This window comes from Pinus tabuliformis, chromosome 4_2 (genome assembly GCF_031772625.1).
Source record: "Pinus tabuliformis cultivar Carrire ecotype Pingquan chromosome 4_2, CPIR1, whole genome shotgun sequence".
Lineage (NCBI taxonomy): Eukaryota > Viridiplantae > Streptophyta > Pinopsida > Pinales > Pinaceae > Pinus > Pinus tabuliformis.
This window is the reverse complement of record NC_142304.1, coordinates 1,184,012,231-1,184,036,912: the sequence shown is the minus strand read 5'-3', so window position 1 is coordinate 1,184,036,912 and position 24,682 is coordinate 1,184,012,231. Positions and strand designations below refer to the sequence as shown.

At 36.8% G+C, this 24,682-nt stretch overlaps 1 pseudogene across 1 annotated transcript; it reads left to right on the top strand.

The window, feature by feature from the left end:
- Nucleotides 1-590: 590 nt before the first annotated feature.
- LOC149173910 (protein CYPRO4 pseudogene) lies at nt 591-24,478 on the top strand (annotated as a pseudogene). Its single transcript, XR_016259313.1, has 3 exons — nt 591-725; nt 18,205-18,889; nt 23,924-24,478. The product of XR_016259313.1 is annotated as a protein CYPRO4 pseudogene (transcript).
- Nucleotides 24,479-24,682: the final 204 nt, after the last annotated feature.

Genomic DNA, 24,682 nt, shown 5'->3' with positions numbered 1-24,682 from the left:
ACCAGACACGGGTGGGAGATGTCATTATTCCTGTAACCCAGGAATATCTTTCCCAAGCTTTAGATCTGCCCATGATAGGTGAGAAGTATTACAAAGGCCTGCACTTCAAGGAGAAAGCCTGGACTTTCTTTCTTGAGAAGAACCGGAAAGGGACATTTGATAGAACAAAAGGGATACCCAGGGAATGGTTTAATGAACCATGGGGTGAGTTGGTTTTGGTTATCCAAAATTTTTTGACCTGTGATAGAGGGTATAGCGTGGCTCACTTGTATCATGTCAGACTTCTGCAGCATATAAAAGGGGAGGATAGGATTAACTTGCCTTATTTCCTATATAGGAGCCTTTTGAGAATGATTGAAACAGTCAAACATGAACACAAGCCTAAAGCAGGACAGATATACCACCAAGGATTAATCAAAATCCTAGTTGAGTACTAGGTGAGATCACAGGGCATAGTGTGGCGAGAATTCATGTCTAAAAATCAATTCATTGAACAGGTTAATGAGGTACAGGATAAAACAGAGCAGGAAAACAGAGGATTGATGAACTCACCCTTGTATCCTAGAACAAGATCCAAACAACAGAACAGCATGGCCATGCAAGAAAATGAAACATCTGTTATGTCAATTCCTAGACGATTTAGGAATAAGAGTCCCATTGATTTAGAGAAGGAAGTAGAAACATATTCCCCAAGACAGCTAGTAGAGAATGATATTGCACAAGAGGTATTTGAGAAGGATTCTTCATATGATGATGCAGCAACAGCATCACTAATGAAAACAACACAAGATTTTGAGAGAGAACTTAATTTGGGAAGAATCAGGGATTTAACTGACCAATTGGAAATTAGCAAAATCTTAGAGAAGCAATTAAAAGAAGAAAACAAGGCAAATAAGAAAGATAATGCTAAATTGGTTAAGGCAAATGAAAAACTGAATGAAGAATTGGGGAGGCTAAAAAGGAAAAATGATCTACTTTCTAAGCAAGCATTTAAATGGCTGAAGGAAAAGAACATGTGGCAGGCAAAATATGAAAAACAAAAGGTCAAGGCAGCTTTGTTTAGGGAGAGACATGATACAGGTCTGGATTGTTTGGCCAGGGCAGCACAACAGGAAGCATCTACAGGTACAGCATCTACTACAGAAAGACGGAGGTCAAAGAGGAGCAAGCAAGCATGGGGACATGCTTGATGATAAGCAAGGGAGAGATGTTGGGCCTTAGTTTTGGTATTATTTTTGCTCAAAGAAACTTACTTATCCATCTATTTTCCATCCATTTTCCCTTCATTTATCCCATTTTGATGTATATTTGATATCCATTCAGGTATTTAATTTTAATTTTTCAATTTCTAAAGTTTTTATGAAAATTTGGTTTTTAGTGCAAATTTGGCAGATTCAGAAATTCCCGTAATAGCTCTATGGTTGGTATGGTTGTAGGACACTTGGGCACGAATGGAATGCATGGATTGACAGCTTGGGAACTAGGACTAAGCCAGCAATGCTTAGTTCGAACAGAACAAGCTTTATTAGGCCCATTTGGTGCTAGTCAACCATGACTAGTCATGCAGGAATCCCATAGAAATAGGGCAGTTTTGAGATTTCATAGGAATGGTCATCTTTCTTGGGATGGGGATAATGAATTCGACTTAGATAGGTGGATGAGAGTAGATGGGTTTGTTTGAGTGAATATAGATCAGTTTTTTCATGAGACTTCTTATTTAAAGCCAAAACTTTGATGGCTTATGTATTGATTTTGTGATATACTTTTATGTTGTGACATCTTTGGATTGAGGAGTTAATTTGAAGACTTGTGTTATTATTATTTTGTTGTACAATGCTATGGATGTGTGACTGATTTAAGCTTCTGATATCACCTCTCAAAGTGTGCAAGGCAAGGGTGGAGGGCCCCCATTCCAAGCTAAGTACACTTCCTTGTTAACTAGTTTCATTTCCTTGTAATCTGGTTGATTGTAGCACTAGTTTTTCAAAGCTTTATTTCAGTTTGCTTTATGGTTTATGCATAGTGATTGATTTCATTAATTAATAGCTTATTCATCACTTTATTGAGTTGGAAAAACAGGTGTTCAAGTTGGGCATCCCTTCTGCTAAAATGATGAATCAAAACTAGTTTCTTTTGTTTGCATGCAAGTAGTTTTATTTTCATTGAGATTTGGATATTGAGATGAATGAATTATGATGGAATATCTTATATGTCTCTTAATTTAAGAGCTTCTTTCATTAATAATTTGTCTATCTTAAGATTTTGGTTTCAATCTTTGATTCATTAAGTGATAATTGAGGTGAAGGTGGACTTCTTGAGGTCAAGAACCCTTTCAATATTTTTCTCTTTTTAAGCTGATTGAATTAGAGTTAAAGGATGTATTACTTTTAGCTTTTGAATAACTTCTCTTTCAAGGTTTGATTATATCTGGTCTTCACATATAGTGAACTTGCCTCAAAGCATAAACAACCCGGATTGATAAGAAATAATTGTGTTAATTTAGGTCTATAAATTAGCTCAACAGTTGTTAACTTGTTTCCTTACATCCAAGTAAAATGGGCTCTTAGCCAGGCAAACACAATTTTAGAGCATACTGCAAACCTAGTGCAAGCAATTTTTTTTATACACATGAGTTTACAGTCTATGTATTTTTCAATGATTTTTATATTATTAACCAATTATTAGGGGACGTTTTTTGGAAAACACTAACGCCCACTCCACTGTAGCTCAATATGGATTGACCGCTTAAAATTTCAAGGATTCTTTGGTTTAAGTTTCCTAATAGTAGTTTGTTCAACTATTGAATGTTTCTGTGCAATATGAAAGCAAGTCCCATCACTAACTCTGGCCTTTGGAATTTTGGTGTTTGGAATCGATTTGCAGTAGTGCCAACCGTATTGTAACCACCGGCCTCATGTTTGTACTTATCTACCGCCAACACTCGTCATACGTCGCCTCAAACCCCTTCGCACAAAAATTTGAGAGAAGAGTTCGAAGAAGAGGCCATAGGTGGTATCCAGAGTTTAACCATGGGTACCCTAGACCACAGTTTCCCCCATAAAAGAGGGAATGCGTTATTCCACCTGTATTCACCAGCGTGCTATCGAGACTTGCAGGGTCGTAACATAATGGAAATTCTAGAAATATGGAACCCCTATTACAATGAGGGATGTCACCAACAATAGCAAGAGTTCCCAGCTGGATGCCTTTGAGTCCACCTTTTTAGGTCTCGATGACAACAGGCTCTGCAAGGGAACATGAGAGTTAGGCATGGAAATGTTTAGGATACTGCTAGCCCTGTGTTGAATTAGGAGGGTGAACATAAGTTCTCCAGAGGGAGAAATTTCCAGTGCTTTGTCTCAACCGGTGATGGGTGTGTGGTGGTCATTTTTGGTGATGGGAAGATCCACCTCTATTGAAAGACTTCCATGAGAATGGCCAAAACAAGGATGGGAATGTGAAGATGAATTTTAGTGGTAGGATGGAGAATAAGATTGTAGCTCCAAGGATACTCAAGCTAACTCCAGTCCATTCACATCTTGCAGGAAAGAAGAACAAATTCCATGGTGGCCAGTTCTCTTGGGTAAGTACCATAGTCCTATCTGCTTAGCATTTTAGGTTTCAACTATTTATTATATTATATTTTATTTTTGGCTTTGTTTGGTTTTTCTTATATGCTTCCTACTACGCTCCAGTTTAAGCCAGGCAGTCAGACCTCTAACAGTGCTTCTTTCCCTTTACCATGGATGATAGGAGAGCAATGTTTCCTAGTTCTGTGTTGTCATTCCCCAAGATCATATAGCTGGGTCCACCCAACCCCAGTTCATCCCTTGAGGATATCTTCTGTCAAAACATCGACCATTTCACAGTGGTTGATAATAACGAGCCCATATCTATGTCTCCTCCCTCTCCCTCAGTCATCAGATCTGTGGGACCCTCTCCTATGCAGCCACAATATCCTCAGTCTCTGGTTCTCTTATTGTATTGTGGCATCTATACTATCTTTTTTCTTGACAGTTAGTTAATAGTTCCTAAAACTCAGTTTTCTTTTCCTTTTGCTTCTCACTTTGTGTATTGATCTAAAAGTAGCATTCCCATATCCCATTTACATGGGATTATACATGTTGGAACCATTGACCTACTTTGGTGATTGTTCGTTGGATTTGATAAAATTATTTTATCTTATTACCATTGTGCCACAAGTGTACCATTTCACAATCTGGGCATATTAAGTTGTAATGTGGCCAACTGATAACACATTGAGGAGGATCTCTTTGTTTAAGAAACTATGGTTGGGGGAATATATATTCATCCAAAGCACCTTGCTCTTATCCAATCTAAGATCATTACAATGTAGTGTAGATAGCATTCAATACCAATGTCACTTGTGATTTGCACCTGGTTTCAGCTACTTGCAATATCCTCTTTAAGTGGCTGAGACGGCTCATGCAATACCAATGTCACTTATGATTTGCACCTGGTTTCAACTGTTTGCAATATCCTCTTTGTATGCCTGAGATGGCTCATGCAATACGAATGTCACTTGTGATATGCACCTGGTTTCAACTGCTTGCAATATCTTCCTTACGTGGCTAAGACGACTCATGCGGGGAAATGTGTGTTGAGCCTCAAACCTACACTTCTTTACACATCCTCTCAGCCTCCTTTTCCTATTCATTTCCTTCTTTTGCCACTCATTCCCTCCATCAAATTGCTCAAATCATTGTATTTTAGGACTTTTTACATGGTTTGCTAATTATGCTAATGACTGTTGTTGGTTTAGAATTTTGGTTCAAAGTGCTGTGTTTCCGCAGCTCACACAGGGTTTCCGCAGCTGATCCCGGTTTCCGCAGCCAACCCCGGATTCCGCAACCGTTTTATTAAATGATATGTTCCAGGTGTCCTCCGGGAAGAAGAGCCACATGGGCAAGTTCGTGGAACCAAGGACATGGTGTGTGTCCTTCCAGCTCACCCAAACCGGTCATAAAAACCCGTGGTCAACGAGGAGGTAAATACGGTCAACAGAAGTCATTGGCGGTGGCACGGCTCTGCCTGTTCTGTTTTGGAGCACGTGAAGAACAGGTGGCATCTTCCTCAGCCACAAAGACAGTGGGAAACATGAATCCAACAGCAGATTGAATGCCCACAACGACCGTTGCCTAAATCCGAGGCCGCAGCAAGATTACATGTTTTTTACACAGCTGCTTGAATAGCTTAGTTTTCGTTAAGTTAGTTTGCTTTCCTCTGTTATAAATAAAGCGTCTTTGAACGCTGGATAGTTAGTCGTTAATCCATTTTGTAAACACTGTTGAAACCTCTTTTGTAAGCCTTTTATAAGCTCCCCACTGTATTTTACATTTGCTGTTAATCTATGAGAAGATTGTTCTATTTCTAAGCGTGTAACTGCTCTTTGGATTGGCTGAAGTAGGCAGAGGGCCCCTGTTTGCTGCAGCCACTGTACAGTAGTTTTACTTTTAATTTCTTGCATTTATTTTTCTGATTTCATGTATATTAATGTACAGTTATCTTTATGAATTGCTGCATTTTATTTTTTTTCAACATGTATATTAGTGTACATAAACTTTGAATTCTGCTGATTTACATTTCTGCACTTTTGTTCATGACTGATCAGTGCGTTATGCAGGTTTCTTAGGTGAGCCCGGGACAGTTTTCTTTCTTTTCTTGTTACAACTAGTGGCATGTGTGATCATCTTGTCTAGGCTGCTGACCTTTATTTTTCTGCAGTTTGATTTTCATTAGTATCATTTCTTTAACTTGCACTTTACTTTCTGCTCAGTAGTGATCAAGTTGTTCATTTATTGATGGTTCTTTTTCTATAATCAACTAACTTTATTGGAGCCAAAATATCACTTAGTGCAGCTTGTTTTATTTTGCTTTAAGACTCACATTACTGACCTGTTCATAATTGTTCTCACATGATTAAGAAAAGGTTAAAATAGTGTGATTTGTCTCACTTAAATTTCACATTGATTAGATTAAAATGAAGAGTTAAAATAGTGTAAAGTAGTTGTTCTTGCTTTTAATTGAGTTAATATAGATTTCATTTTCATTTTCATCAGCAGCAGAGATACTAGGCCGATGCCATTAGTCCTTTATTTGATTTTGAGCTTTGATTTTATTTCAGTTATTGTTCAAGTTTTCTTTTAGAATACTCTTTAAGTTTCAAGAAATCACTTAGAAATCATCACAATCACCCACATTCACTCGCTTTATTACATCTCAATCACATCACATTAGGAAAGATACAATCAAAAACAAACTAAAAAGATAAAAACGACAAAAGACTTAGAAAAGGTTATCTAAGTACATATAGTACACCTCACTTCATCAGCTTACGAGCCCTGGGTTGACAATTAAAAGTAGCAATTTAGACAACACTAAATTGACCAAACAATGTGTCTCTATGGGATTTGAATCTTAGTTTGGGTTATGAAACACCTCTACTTTTCCATCTAACCACAAACCTTTATTAATAATTTCAAATGGTTTTATCTTGGTAATGTTTTTCAAATGGTTATAGGTATGAAATTCATATAGTTTTTTGTATACCTGGGAACATTTTAGCCTAGAGGAATAATATGCTTTAAGGAAGTGTTATATATATATATATATATATATATATATATATATATCCCTTTTAACCTTGAATATTGTAAACAATAAGAGATTTATATCTGTTATTTATCCCTCTAAGTGCTTAAATGCATCTAGGGCAAGATGGATCTATGTTCTTATAAAGGACCCTTTTCAACATTTTTCATTTTCAATTTAGACATATTGAAAAACTAGTGTTCCACTGGGATACATTGCCCATATTTTTACTATATTGGCAGTGGGGTGCTTGGGGAAATGCATTTCTAGTATGGGGGATGTGTTTTCCCTTTTTCCCCAATAGGGAGGTGTCTAGGCAGAATTACCAGCTAAAGAGCATTGTGTTTTATCTTTTCGATATAAGTGGGACTGGCAACCCATATAAACAAGTCATTTTTCTTATGTTAGGGAATCACATGCACTTGATTATATGCTTTGTCCATGCACTTGAGATGATTATTTTGATTCGTTTGACTTTTATTGCAGGCATGAGATAGAGAGAAGTGGACAATGCAACTTTGTCAATGAGTCGCATGTCTTTTCCAAAGTACAATCTATCACAAATACAACATGCATTTATAGGTGTGTCTTCCATTGATTGCAAATATTTCTCAGTTGCTTTGTTTGATTTCACATGCTTTTTCCGTTCTTCGTAAACCAAGGAACCTTGTGTCTTCATTGCAAATTTTATTGGTGCAAGCGTGTTCCTTATTGGTTCCATTGGAAAAAGGCATAGAGACTATTTTGTTGTTTTGCGTATGCATTGACAAAGAATGATCATCTTGTGTTTGATAATGTGCAGTGTTTAACCACTTCAACAATTTTTTTTTTCTTGATGCTACAGTGTCAATTGACTGATAGTTTAGTTGGGTACATGATGTAGTAGAAACAAATTCATTGTTAAAAGGATGTCTATAAGGCACATTTGACATTGAAATGTCAGTTTTTATTTCCGACATTACTTGGAGTATTCCTTGTGTGTTGTCATTATGGATGATATTATCGAAACTACTAATTTGCAAAAGTGCATGGTAGTGTGCATGTGATGTTGACATTGGTAGATGCAAAAGGTACATGATTTTGGATGAAGTGTTTGATGAATATAATCTCAAAGAAATATCTCGTGTTTCTACATTCCAGATGGATATGTTAACATTAAGTATTTCACATATCCATTCGGTTGCAAAACCTTTTCCTTCTATATGTTGTTAGAAATTAATTCACGAAGAAATGAAACACATAAAATATAGCGGAAACAAAACTATGAAAACACATAAAACAAGAGACATAGATATACGTGGTTCACCCAATTTGGGCTACGTCTATAAAGAAATAGTCAGTGCTTCCTTTTATATTATCCATCAAAATGAAGAGTTACAACCTACAACAGATCCGTTGTAATTTCCTCTTTGTTCTCACACACATCCTCCTCTCTCTCTCTATCGCTTAGAATAATAATACACAACGACAATATAATTCCCTCATATAAATTGAGGGTCATCATTTAGGGAAAAAAACCATAAATTAACATAACTTTTATCGTCATATCATCTGCCTAATGAACGATCCAGATTGACTACGAAATTACAATATTTTACAAGGAAAATTTTCATCTATTTTGTCGTCCCATGCCCCACTCCCCCCGCCACCCAGACCCCCCTAACAACTATCATATTGGTGGCTTTGTCGCCCCATTTAGGAATTAGGGTCCAACGCGGTTGAGACCTCTGAATCAAGAAGATAATCATGCTCTACACCTAACAATCTCCCACTTGGAGACTAATTATATAAACTACATCATTGCTTTACTTGTTGGACAATGACTCCACTTGGACCTAGCTATTACCCATCTTTACCATCATATTTGAAGACCAATTGAAACTAAGAAAAATATCAGTTTATCCTTGGTTACAACTTTTGTTAACATATCTGCAAGATTATGGCTACTGTTATGAACCAACTCACAAAAAGATAGAAAAAATAGATCAACGACTTCAAAATCAACCTCTTCGAGGGGGCAACCTCCTTTACATTAACAAATGAACAATTATTGGATGATACAAATGACAAAGCCTCCTTTCTATATATAGGAGTCTAAGGGGTGACAATATAATCAAAGCTGACATAACAATAATAATATAAGAGCACAACAATAACAATAGTGGGCTTCTATAGGGCATAATAATAACAATATGGGGACAATAAGGGCAAAACAATAACAATAAGGGATACAATGACAATAATAATGGGGGAATCACTAGTATTATAGGGAACTAACAACTAGTGTGTATCTTTTCCAGCTTCAACTGTCCATCTTCCAACACTGATCGTAAGAAATGGTACTTGATATGTATATGTTTAGTCTTGGAATGAAATGTTGAGTTCTTTGTAAGATGAATGGCACTCTGGCTATCATTATATAGCCTGCCCGTCTCCTACTTCTTTCCCAATTCATCCATAAACATTTTTAACCAAATCATTTCTTTACTAGCCAATGTAGCAGCAACATACTTTTCTTTCATTTTTGAAAGTGCAACATTGCTTTGCAATTACGAAACCCAATTGACAGTTGTTCCACCTATAGTAAACACATACTTTGTGGTGCTCCTCATGTTATCTCTATCACCTGCCATATCTGCATCAATATATCCTTGTAGAGCAATGTTTGAACCATCAAATCATAATGCTTTATTTGTGGTACCTCTCAAATACTCGAGAATCCACTTTACTGCCATCCAATGCTCTTTTCCTGTATTGTTATTATACTTTCTTACAACTCCCATTGCATGTTAAATATCAAGCCTTGCATAGACCATTACATACATTAATCTTCCAATTGCTGATGCATATGGAACTTTACACATATAATCTGTCTCTTCCTCGGTCTTGGGACACATCTCCTTACTTAGTTTGAAATGGCTAGCCAAAGGTGGACTAACTGGTTTTTCATTCTGCATATTAAATATTTTCAGCACCTTTTATATGTACTCACTCTGAGACAATGTTAATTTGTGATTTTTCCTGTCTCTAGTTTTTCTCATACCAAGGATTTTCTTTGCAACACCCAAATCTTTCATTGCAAATGAATTTTTCAATTTTCTTTTGAGCACATTTATTTCCCGCATGTTATACCCTGCAATAAGCATGTCATCTACATACAATAGAAATATAATATAGTTGTCGTCAATTTTCCGTTTAAGATAAACAAAATGGTCAAAGTGACATCTCGTATAACCTTATTCAGATAAACGCCTACAAATTTTAGATACCACTGCCTTGGAGTTTGTTTAAATTCATACAAGCTCTTCTTCAACTTGCACACTAATTTCTCTTTCTCTTTAACCTCATACCCTTGTGGTTGTTGTACATATATTTCTTCCTCCAAATCCCCATGGAGAAAGGTTTTCTTTACATCTAACTTCTCAAGATGCAAATCTTCTACTGCCAATAGATTTAAAATAGTTCTAATTGAAGTCATTTTAACAACAGGAGAAAAAATTTCGTCAAAGTCTATGCCTTTCTTTTTTGCAAACCCCTTCACCACAAGTCTAGCCTTATACCTGTGTTTTCCTCCATCTTCTTCCTTCAACCTGTAAACTCATTTATTCTGCAATGTTGTTTCACTTATAGGAAACTTGACTAAGTCCCAAGTCAAGTTATGCATCAAGGAGTCCATCTCTTCTTCCATGGCTTGCTCCCACCACTTCCTCATTTCTACCTGCATTGCTTCTTCATATCTTTCTATTTCACTAGAATCAATAAAAAATACATAATATAATGAAGGAGAGTATCGTTCAGGTGGTCTACTTATCTTAGTAAATCTTCTAACACCACTTTCAGGTGTTTAAGGTTTTTGTTGTTGCTTTGGTTCTTGTTGTTGTTATAATTGCCGATAATTATAATTTTCAGGCACCTTTACTTTTTATGTGATCTCATCAAGCACTGTGTATTCTTTGTTATCCTTTTCCCGTTTCTTTTCCTACATTTGATCCTTATACAATAATTTTTCATTGAATATGACATCTCTTCTCCTAATGATTTTTTGATTTTCATAATCATATAAGCGATAACCAAAATCATTAACGCCATATCTAATAAAGGTACATTTCTTTGATTTTGCCTTGAGTTTTATTTTATTTTCTTTATTAATGTGGACAAGGGCTTCACAACTGAAAGTCTTTAAAAATGAGTAGCTTACATTTAACGTGTCTATACCTCCTCTTGAATACCACCATCCAAGGAACTTGAAGGCCTTCTATTTATTAGATAAACAACAATATCTACAACATCTGCCCAAAATTGTAAGGGAAATCCTGCATGTAATCTCATGCACCTTGCACACTCAATGATTGTCTTGTTCATCCTTTTTGACATACCATTTTCTTGTGGTGTTCCTGGAACCATATTCTCTTTGTGAATTCCATGTTCTAGTTATCAAATTCTTTGTTGTAGTATTCACCTCCATTGTTTGATCTCAGACACTTCAACTTTTTTCCTGTCTCATTCTCAATCAAATCTTTGCATTTCTTGAAAGTACCAAATACATCAGATTTATTTCGAATACAATAAATCCAGGTTTTCCTAGTTGCATCATCAATAAAAGTAACACAATAGCGAGAGCCACTGAGAGATGATACCTGAGCTAGTCCCCATACATACATATGCACAAGCTCTAATTTTTCACTCTTATTTTCTTTCCCAACCCTGATAAATCTTACTCTGTCCTGCTTTCCATAAACACAATTCTCACAGAAATCCAAATCAACATGCTTCAATCTTAGCAACAAATTTCTTGAGTGAAGAATTTGCATCCCTTTCTCATTCATGTGCCCAAGCCTATAATGCCACAATGTCGTATTTGCTCCTGTGGAGTTTAATGCATTAATATAATTAGAAATACCATTACATAAATACAATGTACCAAAATTTTCTCCTTTTTCTATTAACAGGGCTCCTTTCGTGACCTTCCAGGTTTTGTTTGTAAAAGTAGTTACACAACCTTCACCACCTAACTGCCTTGTTGAAGTTAGATATATTCTTTTTGAAATATGCCTTACCTCCTTCAATAGTCATTGGTTTCCATTTTGTTGCTTTATAAAAACCTTACCCATTCCAACGATTTTATAGGGTTTATCATCACCCAAACGAACTTGTCCAAAATCTCCTTGAACATAGTCATGAAAATTTTTCCGTTCAAGTGTGGCATGGAATGAGACCCCCAAATCTACCACCCAACATCAATAATATTCTCTAATGAAAGAATTAAAACATCTTGCAACACATCCCCTGTCACATTCACTTCATGATTGTTCTCTTGCTGTCCATCTCCTTCTTTTCCCTTCTGAGATTTGTAGTCTTTCTTCAGGTGTCCTTTCTTCCTACATTTCCAGCACACTATCTCCGATCTGGATTTGGATCTACCTTTTCTTGACACACTACGATTTCCTGGGCTCCTTTCTCTTTCCATTTTTCTTTCCCTAATCTCTGCAATTAAAGCATCACCCGATGTCTCACTAGAGCTTTTCTGTCGCATTTCCTCGCTAAGGATGACACTAACAACATCATCTAGATCCAGAGACAAAGTTACTAATAGCGAGAATTAATTCATTCAAACTTTATGGCAATAAGCACATAAATAACAAAACCCTAATTTCATCATCAAAATTTACCCCTAGATAACTTAACTGACTAATAACCATATTAAATTCATTTAAGTGATCAACCACAAGTCCACCTTATGACATCTTCATATTAAATAAATACTTTATAAGAAATACCTTATTTGAGACGGAATTTTTTTCATATAATTTGGCCAATACCATCATTTAAATTGAATTTGAATTTTATTCCTCTTTTATTCTTCATTTAAATGTATATAAATGTGAACAATAAAGTCGCACCTACCCTAAAAGATATTTTTAAAATGTTTCTATGATTATAACCTTTTATATTCAAAAGACATTTTTACATTTAATGTAGTTTCCAGATTACAATAAAATGTGTTATGCTCTTGTTTTATTTAAGTTGTTGTGGTCAGGTAAATACAACAAGAGCTTTATATTTATGTTAAATGAATGAACCACTTGAATAATTTTTAGTTTCAAATTTTGGGGAATTTTTTTTTTCAAAATAATATTGAAAGAAATATGTCAATAAATATAATATATTAAACAAAGTCTTTTGGTAGAAATCACATGGAAGATTTTTTTGGCCAACGCCTTTCGAACCAATAACTGTGGTTCATCATAAAAACTTTGTTTAATTCATTATAAATCAAACTTAAATACAAAAAATATGATATAATTATTTTAAAATTTTCTCACATAAATATATTAATGAATATTTTTAATAAACATTCCACAAGGCAAAGGTGAAAAACCCTATGCTTAACCTTTGATATAATTAGTACACATCCATCTTAACCTTAGTCGCCTGTTAATGCTACCCTTTACCTTGATTTTAAAGGACGGTTAATTAAAATCGGGGAAATGATAAGCAATATAGTTGTTGTTTTTGAATGCGTTAAAATCCTGTACAATAAGGATAATGATGTTTTCCAAGGCCTACAAATCTGGATCTCGTGGGTACGTACGTAGCTGTCCTTTAATTAATTTAAAAGTGTTTAATAAGATTTTCATAATTTTAATTAATTGTTTAAGTATATATTTTTTATAAATTTGGTAGGATTGTATTTTCATCATGTTAAATTTTTCATTTTGATTGACGGATAGTAAAAAATTTAAACTCAAGATTTTCTGTTGGGTGAGACTTTATTTTCACAACCATTATTAATTGAACTACACCAAGTGAACATATTAGTATTAGGTGGATGATAAAGATTTAATCTGCATGGAATAATTTAGAATATTTATAGTAGTATACAGATAAAAAATTGAGATTTATCTCAAAGCAATTAGAATATTCATAATAGCGTACAAATAAAAAGTTGAGATTTACCAACAAAGAAATTAGGCTCTTTTAGTGTTCATAATTAAATTGATTAATTAGAAAACATGTCATATAAACAATGTCATATGAAGTAATGACTTTTTTGGGCATGTGCTATTGATAAGCCATGCTATTGTAACAAAGCCTATTTACAGGTTAAGAATCTCCAATAAAGTGGAATTAAATCTCCATGGTTGAGAATATTGTTTTATATCTACATCTATATTATTTTTATTATGTATTTATTTATTTATTTTTACTTGGAATGAAAGCACGAGAAAGTTTGGAGTACTTGAAATTAAATCTCCAGGGTTAAGAATATTGTTTTATATCTATATCTATATTATTTTTATTACGTATTTATTTATTTATTTTTACTTGGAATGAAAGCACCGGAAAGTTTGGAGTACTTCTTCACATTTAGTGGATGGTAAACTGAGTAAACCTTCAGCCTTGATTATGGGACCTGGCCCCAAGGGAATCAATAACAACTAGCAACAATATCAGACCTCAAATTTGGCTATCAATAACAACTAGCAACAATATCATAAGACCTCAAATTTGGCTCTAGACCACTTGAGCTAACCCTTGGGGCTTTTAAAAATTTTGGGCATTAGGTAACCTCAAAGAAGAAAATTAGTTTCTTTTTTAGCTCCAAGGCAAGAGAGAAGTTGCTGGTACTAGTTACTCTATTTGAGAGCATCAACATGTTAACTTGCAAGACTTAAATTGGGTGGGGAGGATAATAACTATTCCATCCAACCACCTAAACTAAACTCAATTAATTTTTTTATTGTTATATAATAATAATAAATTTAAAATAAAATTATAATTTCACTAATTTTTATAATTTAAATAACATTAAATTATTATAAATTATTATTAACCCATTTTCAAATAAATACTAAGGCCACCAAAGTCTTCGATAAAATCAAATCAAACAATAAATCACTTGATTTCCTCTTCCCTGTCAATTTATTTAACATCTTGTAAGCATTCATGTTATTGTGTGATGGATCCCAGGCATCCTTTTCTTACTCTGCAGATTGTAGCAACATTTTCTTCTGTTCTTCGTTTCGTCCTTAGACTATAGGATGAAAAAACTTTTTCCACCTATGAAATTATATTGGGAGTAGTTATTTTTTTCGCAAAACAAAAATTTTATTGGGAGTAGTTCTCAGTTATACATATTAAATGATTAATAAACTTTTTCACTTAATTAGACCACACCCTCAAAACTAATCTCTAAGATGAAAAAATCTGACTTCTTATTTCTCTTATTATTCCTTTTACAGCAATAGATTAATCATTCAACTTATCCGAATTTCAAATTCCTCCCTTCAACCTTAACTTTCAGCTGGTCATTTGACTCTTTGCTCATTTGTTGTGCATACTTTGATTGCCTGAAGACTGAGGTTTTATGGGCATGTACACTATTTGTCATTCAACCCTTCAATGTTTTTTCAGGCTTTTTTTCTTCCTTAAATACCCAGAAGAAAGTTTTTAAAGTATTACGCTCTGTGCTCTATTCTCATTGAGGAAATTGGATTATTAAAATTGAATTATCAGCTCTATTCTCTGAGCTTGAGCAAGTTGATTCGGGCTTGTTTAGAAGGGAGTTGTCTATAATGCGACTTTTTGAGATTCCGGTGACGGAATCCGGCAGAAGAAATTGAGATGAAATCATGATTTGTTGCAGTTAAAATGGTTTTTTCACTGCATATTCGGATTCAGCACCCTGAAAAACCCCTGAGACGCTTTCATTGTGCAGAAACTAGTTATCAAACTTGGATTCCAATAAATTACTGCCGGATTTTCACCAGAAAAAATCGCCGGAAAAGCTTTCAAAAAGTCGCGTTAAAGACTACGGCGTTTAGAAGTGCACTTTGTTCTTCGCAATCTTCAAGTCTCTGTAAATATCTTTTGCTTGCTGTTGGCTGGATGCTTGGTGTATGCACTGACCGCTCACGCTTGAGCGTTCGCGTGGTGGGGCAGGCAAGAGGAGTCTACGCGTATTTTTTTGGTCATTATGTTATGGAGTGCATGGAAAGGGAGGAATTTCAAGATTTTCAAAGACTCAAAGATCCCTTACAAGTCTATCTTGCATAATATTTCTGCGTTCTATGATTCGATCCCAAGAAAGATGCCCAAATAAGTATTTGGAATGTTTTATGGAAGTTGTGTTTTTTCTGCTCTCGGTTTATCTGTCCCCTGGGCTTTATCAGGCTCATTTTCAGCTTGCAACAGGTCTCTTCTAGTTTTTGCTATTTTGTATATTTTGCCTTGAATCTGTGCTTGGCTCCTCTCGGTCATTTTGTTATATGTCTCATGTGTTTGGTGATCCCCTACATATCTGTAAAATTATGTCTGTTGGTTTTTTTGAAGCCTCACAAGCTGCTCCCTTTTATACCTTATCAGGCTTCTTATATTGTCTTAATATAATCTATATCGCTTTTTCTTCTGAAAAAAAACTCTCTCTCATGTTTATATGGAACGAGGGCAGTTCACAATTCACGCAACGGCAAAACTGCATTTTGTTGCAACTTGCTTGTTTATAGAGATTGTGAATTACATAGAAATGAAGGAAAACTTCAGTTCAGGAGTCATTAAAACAAGATGTCGAGGCTGTCATCAAACAGGACATCTAAATAATAACTGTCCGCAAAACAAAAGAGAAAACAGAAGGAACAAGAAACAAGTTCACAAACCAAGAGGCTGGCAACGTACAGTGAATCCAGAAGAAGAAACAGAGGATGAGGGGGAGCCTAACTTCCCACCTGAACAACATGATGATCCTATTGGGGAGAATGCCACGGCGGCCACCCCTACGGCAAACAATCAGGAACATTTGTCCACAGATTCAGGGAAATTTACTACATCAGCAAACAAGAACACAAAGATTCACCAAAATCAGGTAGAGATGACAAGCGTGGATCCAAGCATGGGAGGCATCAAACGGCATCACCACCCAGATACTTCAGACTCAGATAAAGAAACAGGCCCACAGAATGTAGAATCCGAGTTAGTCATTGCTTCGATCGAGCCCATTCAAGGAGAGTGGCGCAAGGTTGAAAAGAAGAAGGGGAGAAAAACTTGAAGCGCCGGTATTAGTTTTTGCCCTTTCTCTCTCTCTCCTCTCTTTCTCTGTTCTTATTCTTTGTGCACGTTAGTCCTCTAACGTTGCTTGGGGTGCGAAAGCACTCGAGCCCATGTGGCAGCTTATGGGAATGCTTAATACATCTGCAATTGTAACTTTTTATTTTTAATAAAAAGTTACAGCTTTTTCCAATGGAAAAAAAAAAAACAAGTTTTTTCATTAAATTTCAAATATATTTAAAAAAATCCAGAAAAAACTATTAAACAAACATAAATAAATAATTAAACTAACTAACTAATTAGTTGCAAATTCATTTATAATTTGAAGATGGATTGGAAAATGAAAATTAAATATAGATTTAATTACTATTTTACTTATAAGTTTTGCATTTTACATCCTTATCGTGGATTTTTATCAAAATTAGTTCGTGTTTATGTTTGGAATCTATATTTTCAAACATTCTATTGGCAGGTACAGGGATGTACTTGTAGCTCCCTTTTGAAAAGTGATTCCCAACAATATTGAGAAGCACATTTTCAGTCATCCTCAAATAAATTTATGTATTCAATTTAAATTATAACATATTCTATTGGCAGGTACAGGGATATACTTGTAGCTCCCTTTTGAAAAGTGATTCCCAACAATATTGAGAAGCACATTTTCAGTCATCCTCAAATAAATTTATGTATTCAATTTAAATTATAACATTTATTGGTTGAGTTGAGAAAATGGAGAGTTTTTCACACATGTGAAAATTTTTATCACAATTAACAGGATAATCATATTTAGTAGTTAATTAGGAATGCTGGTAGTTAACTGGGAATGCTGATTCACTCATCATTTTTATTCAAGGAAAATCAGGTCACTGCTGTCACTGCTGGTTCACTCATCATTTTTATTCAAGGAAAATCAGTCCACCTGCTGGCTGACTCATCACCTTTATTCAAGGAAAACCAGACTACCTAGAATAACCCGTGGTCAGTAAGGGGACAGACTTTAACTCTGCCAAAGGCCAGATGCCTCTGGTATTGTGCTGTTAGCTGATTTTCACTCTTGCCAGAGTCCAGATGCTTTTGGGTCTTGGGCCTTTAACCTGTTCCTACCAGAGACCATATGCCTTTGCATATTGAACCCGCAAAAAATCCTCATAGATCTTAGGCCGTTAAACTGTTTTTTGCATTAAAAAAAATTCTCTTAACCCAACGGGAACAGTTTTAAAGCATACTGCGAAGCTGGTACAACGCAAATTTTCTACTGCGAGGCTGGTACAACGCAAATTTTTTATACACCTGAGTTCACAAGTCTATGTATTTTTCAATGATTTTTATATTATTAACTAATTATTAGGGGGCGTTCTTTGGGAAGAACTGCCACTGTGGCGCAATTTGCATTGACCGCTTTAACTTTCAACTGACTCCTTGGTTTACGCCGCCTAACAGTTGGTTCAACTGTTGATTGTTTCTGTAACCACCGGCCTCGCATGTATGCACCTGTCTGCCGCCGACACTCGTCATACGTCGCCTCAAACCCCTTCGCACAAGAATTAGAGAGAAGAGTTCGAAGAAGCGGCCACAGGTGGTATCCAGAGTTTAAACATGGGTGCCCTAGACCACAGTTTCCCCCTCTTTAGAGAAGAGTTCGAAGAAGCGGCCACAGGTGGTATCCAGAGTTTAAACATGGGGGGCCCTAGACCACAGTTTCCCCCGCAAAAGAGGGAAGGCCTTATTCCACCGGTATTCTCCAGCTTGATATCGAGACTGGCACGGTCGTAACATAATGAAAATTCCGGAAAGATGGAACCTCTATTACAATGAGGAATATCACCAACAATAGCAAGAGTTCCCAGCTGGATGCCTCTGAGTTCACCTTCTGAGGTGTCGATGATAACAGGCTCTGCAGGTGGGACATGAGAGTTAGGCATGGCAATGTTCAGGATATTGCCAGCCCTGTGTTGAATTGGGAGGGTGGGCATCAATTCTCCGAAGGGACAAATTTCCAGTGCTTTGCCTCAATTGGTGATGGGTGTGTGGTGGTCGGTTCTGGTGATGGGAAGATCCGCCTCTATAGAAAGACTTCCATGAGAATGGCCAAAACAAGGATGGGAATGTGAAGACGGGTTTCAGTGGTAGGATGGGGAATTAGATTGCAGCTCCAAGGCTGCTCAAGCTAACTCCGGTCCTTTCGCATCTTGCAGGAAAGAAGAACAAATTCCACGGTGGCCAGTTCTCTTGGGTAAGTACCATAGACCTATCTGCTCAGCATTTTAGGTTTCAGATTTTTATTATATTATATTATATTTTTGGCTTTGTTTGGTTTTTCTTAGATGCTTCCTACTGCGCTCCAGTTTAAGCTGGGCAGCCGGGCCTCTACCAGGGTTTCTTTCCCTTTACCATGGATGATAGGAGAGTAATGTTTCCTAGTTCTGTGCTGTCGTTCCCCAGGATCATATAGCTGGGTCCACCCAGCCCCAGTTGATCCCTTGAGGATATCTTCTGCCAAAACATCGACCATTTCACAGTGATTGATAATAACGAGCCCATACCTAGGTCTCCTCCCTCTCCCTCAGTCATCGGGACGTGCAGAACCCTTTCCTGTGCAGCCACAAGATCCTCAGTCTCTGGTTCTCTTATTGTATCATGGCATCTATACTGTCTTTTTGCTTGACAGTTAGTTAACAGTTCCTAAAGCTCTGTTTTCTTTTTCTTTTGCTTCTCACTTTGAGTACTGATCTAGAAGTAGCATTCCCATATCCCATTTACATGGGATTACATGTTCGACCCATTGACCCACTTTTGTGATCGTTCGTTGGATTTGATAAATTTATTACATCTTATTACCATTGTTCCACAAGTGTACCCTTTCACAATCTGGGCATATTAAAATGTAATGTGGCCAGCTGACAACACCTTGAGGAGGATCTCTTTGTTTAAGAAATTATGGTTGGGGGAATATATATTCATCCAAAGCACCTTGCTCTTATCCAATCTAAGATCATTACAATGCAGTGGAGCCAGCATTCAATAGCAATGTCACTTGTGATTTGCACCTGGTTTCAACTGCTTGCAATATCCTCTTTGTGTGGCTGATGTTGGAATAAGTAATTCCTAATTGTCCCAGTTGTGATTATTTTTATCTAGAGGAGTCTGTTCCTAACTATGTTCCTATGTTTGTGTGTGGTTGAGATATTCTCTCAACCAACAGATTGTGTGTCCAAGATAGTTTTCCTATCTTGAGACAATACTCCTGTATATATGTAAATCATATTTGATTAATGGAGAGGAAGATAGTTTACACTATCAGTTTTTAACATGGTATCAGAGCCCTGAGGGCCGGGCCCCTTCTGGGCTTGGCCCCTCCTGGGCTGAGGGAAATAAACAGTTTGTTGAATGTTTGGTTTTGGTTTGTCCATTTATTTAAGCCTACCGAGGAGTGATCAGATCATGGCAGAGGGAGTTCTGCACACAACCTTCGGGTTCATCAGTCGGGCAGAGGGAGTTTTGCGTGCAGGTGCTTTCGTGGCTGCAGTGAGATAGCTTTCAAATTAATATCGACCTGCGTGTGGCGAACCAGAGAAAAATGATTTCAATTTAATATCAAAATTGTTGTTACGAAAAAGGAGGTTTTGAAGGTTGTTGTTACGAAAGTTCTTGGCGGTGGAAAATTTTGTGTTGAAATTGCTGGGATCTGAGCGCAGCAGAAAGCGCGTTTTTGAAGGCCGATCGGTGGCTCGACGTGGAGAAGGATTGACTCCAGTGGCAAAATTGGTGCCGAGAACTGGGATCTGGAGACTGGGTGGCCAATAACCATCCAAACGATGGGCAAGAGATTGCGATATAAACTTCTCTCCCTCCGGAGCAGTCTGTGGAGCGGTGGCCACAACAAACGAGCACATTAAGGCCAAGGAGAGGCCACTAAGATTGTTGTTAGAAAATGCCTGATTTTTTTTTTTTTTTGAAGAATTTGCTTATAGAATCCACATTTGTTATTGCTGCATGCAGAGCGTCTGGGGACCCGACAGTCTGGAATTCAAGCCCGAGCGATGGATTGATGTGAGCGGCGACGGGTAGTTGAGGATAAAGAGCGAGTCCATGTACAAGTTCTTGGCATTTAATGCAGGGCTGAGGACTTGCCTGGGTAAGGACATGGCGTACCTGCAGATGAAGGTCGCGGCCGTAGGGATTCTCATGAGACTTCACGTTCGGGTCGTGCAAAATCAGGTGGTGACGCCAAAGTTGTCGCTAATTCTGGCCATGAAGAATGGTCTATTGGTAACTTTGCAAGAACGACCCTCATTGGTCCATGAGTGGCATCCTTGAATCAATTGGTGTTTTAGATTTTCGTTGATAATCAGAGAATTAGCCAGATGATGTGCCAAGCAGCACGCCATTTTCTGCACGTTTGAACCAGGCATTTTTTGCCTAAGGTTGGATTTGTGCGACCTGGATCGGCTGATGGCAGAGTGCTGACTTTGGTACAGTGAACATGGAGTTTCATCTAAGTGGAGAGCTAACTGTGCTGTGACTGCTTTTCAAATAGTGATCTAAAGTCATGTTGGGTAGAGATAGAGAAATTTGATCAATTATTAATCTGAAAGTTTATTTTTTATTTCTTGGAGTCATGATAAAATTATTGTGCCTTATTGAGCCTAGCTAACTCAATTTAGGTAAAGTTATTTTGTTAGAATTCGCAACTATAACAAATGACGACAGGTTAAGCATGGATTTCCAAGATTTAATTGACAAAGAAAAAGATGCCCAAGATGTTAAACGAGCAGCAACAACGATTAAACAATGATGGACAACTAGGTGAAAGTTAGTGTGAGTTTGTTTGTGTTTGTGGAATAGACTTTATCATGTTGTAATGTGAACCACATGTGTAATCAAGTCTAGGATGTTTTGTAGTGGTATTTGTAAGGTATGTACCTAGTAACTCCAAAAGTTGGAGTTGTGTTGTAAGCCTTGTAAGGCATGTGTACCCCATATAGTTCGTGGTAATCTAAAAACCACTTTGTATTTGCAGTGTTAGTTTGTGGTAAGCCAGAAACCACATGTAAGAGTGAAGTGGGACAGAGATTCCTATTGGCATGGTTTAGGGTTAGCCGAGAAAACCCTCGGCCTAGTTGAGTCGGGTCTTTGGTGAGCCTTAGTGGCTGGAGTGCCCTAGTGGCAGGTTTGTAGCCCAGAGTGGCTGGAGTGCCCTAGTGGCAGATTTGTGGCCTAGAGCAGCTGTGGTGAGCCTTCGAGGTTGTGTTAGAGCCTTCATGGCTGAGTTGAGCCTTCGTGGCTGTGTTGAGCCTTCATGGCTGAGTTGAGCCTTGGTGGCTGAGAGCCCTTAGTGTGGCATGGTTGAGGGTGATCCGTTAAAACCCAGAGCATGGTTACGGGTAATCCGATAAAATCCATGATGATATTGGAGGGGGATTTACAAGTACAGGTACATGTATGCAGTTATAATGGTTGAAAGAACCATGTATGCGAAGGACATCCTACAAGACTGGCAGTTGCAGCAGTTAGCACCCATGCATTCCGGTGGATGGTTGCTCCTTTATATGGACATCAACATATTTTTTTGTTATGTTTGACCACAACTAGACTTTGTAAATTGATATCGAGACAAGTACTCATTAAGGGGGTGTGTTGGAATAAGTAATTCTTACTTGTCCCAGTTGTGATTATTTCTATCTAGAGGAGTCTGTTCCTATGTTTGTGTGTGGTTGAGATATTCTCTCAACCAACAGATCGTGTGTCCAAGATAGTTTTCCTATTTTGAGACAATACCCCTGTATATATGTAAATCATATTTGATTAATGGAGAGGAAGATAGTTTACACTATCGGTTTTTAACAGCTAAGACGGCTCATGCAATACCAATGTCACTTGTGATTTGCACCTGGTTTCAACTGCTTGCAATATCCGCTTTGCGTGGCTGAGACGACTCATGCAGGGGAAATGTGTCTCTAGTGGATTTGAATCTTGGTTTGGGTTATGAAACGCCTCTACTTTGCCATATAGTCACAAACCTCTATTAATAGTTTCAAATGGTTTTATTCTGGTAATGGTTTTGTAATTTGCCATCAAACCAAGCCTCTCTTAATGATTTCAAATGGTTTTATTCTGGTAATGTTTTTCAAATGGTTATAGATATGAAATTCATATAGTTTTTTGTATACATGGGAACATTTTAGCCTAGAGGAATAATGTGCTTCAAGGAAGTGTTATATATATATATATATATATATATATATATATATATAAACCTTGAATATTTTAAACGATAAGAGCTTTATATCTGTTATTTATCCCTCTCAGTGCTTAAATGCATCCAGGGCAAGATGGATCTATGCTGTTCTTATAAAGGGCCCTTTTCAACATTTTTCCTATCAATTTTGACATATTGAAAAACCAGTGTTCCACTGCGATACATTCCCCATATTTTCCCCGCATTGGCGGTGGGGTGCTTGGGGAAATGTTTTTCTAGTATGGGGGACGTGTTTTCCCTTTTTCCCCAAAAGGGAAGTGTTTAGGCAGAATTACCTGCTAAAGAGCATTGTGTTTTATCTTTTCGATATAAGTGGGACTGGCAACCCATACAAACAAGTCATTTTTCTTATGCTGGGGAATCGCATGCACTTGATTATATGCTTTGTCCATGCACTTGAGATGTTTGTGTTATTTGCAAAGCTTTTACTTCTGATAGAATCCCTGATGTGCTCACGTGATTTGCGACCAGTTGATCATGGTTGCTGTGACTGTAAAACATTCATTCTTGCATGTATATTTGAACTATTTTCAAAGAATCTGATGACTTTACTTTTCCACAATTTTTCCCATAGTTAGTCGCATACTTTCCAGGAGGCTTTGTGTGAAGCTTTCTATTCAATCTTGTTTGTTGTATGATGTGATAATTTCTCTTGTCAATCTTTCTGCTCTAGATGATCACATGTCATATGAAGTGCCTGGCTTTTTTCTTTCCTAGATAGTCACCAAATCGGCAGCAACCTTTAATTTTCTTAGATAACTGGTTCAAACCAGACATTAGTCATTCTAATATGCTGTAGTACTGCTTTTATAATGATCAGGTATTTGGCTTACTATTCTTATATCGTTTACTATTCTTATATTTCTACTATTTAATAATTTATGCCTTTTAGTTATTTCCTACTTGCATGGAACCACATCTCTCAATTTTTTTGAATTTATGTTGCATCGTCACAATCTGTAAATGAAAACTCAATAGATGTTTCTGACACTATTTATGTTTCTCCAGGTTACTGAGAGTGGAAAGCAGGAGTGGCATCTTGTTGCTAGTGTTGGTAATTTTACTGTCATCTGGAACTTCAAACAAGTAAAAAAACAGTAATCACGAGCGCTACAAGAGCCAAGAGGGACTGAAAAGCTGCTACTGTTACAAGGTTGTTCCAAAAGATGAATCCATTGTAGATAGCAGATTCATGCATGACAAGTTTGCTATTACAGATAACCCAAAGGCTCCACTGGTTGTTGCAACACCCAAGAAAGTGAGCTCTTTCAGCATAGCAACTGGCAATAATACCAATCTTTTCATTCTTATTTTAGGCGCTTTGCTCCGTTATTTTTCCCATGTCTTCTTCACAATGACAAACAACTTCTTTCTTAGAACATTTGCGCACATTTTCTTGTCACAAACATTGTTAACTGTTAGGTCACTGCCATGTTCCTAAGATATGTTCTTTGGTTCACGATGACTGGTGAACTAATGTAACATTTGTGCTTGACCATACGTACTATATTTCAATACCTATTCCGTCTTCCATTCCAGGAAGATGTCATAGTATTATGCTTACTACTGTTGCAAATTGTTTTCTGTTTTAAGAGCTGGTTTGATATTTCCGACCACCTCATTCATTTTTGTTAGACATGCCTGTTGTGAGTTTTGGTAGACGGTATTGCAGTTTTCGAAAGGAGTGCCAAGTAGGACCACACAACAATTAATCTATAAATTTTTTTGTGGATTTGTAAGTTACAACTTGAAGCAACAACTAATATT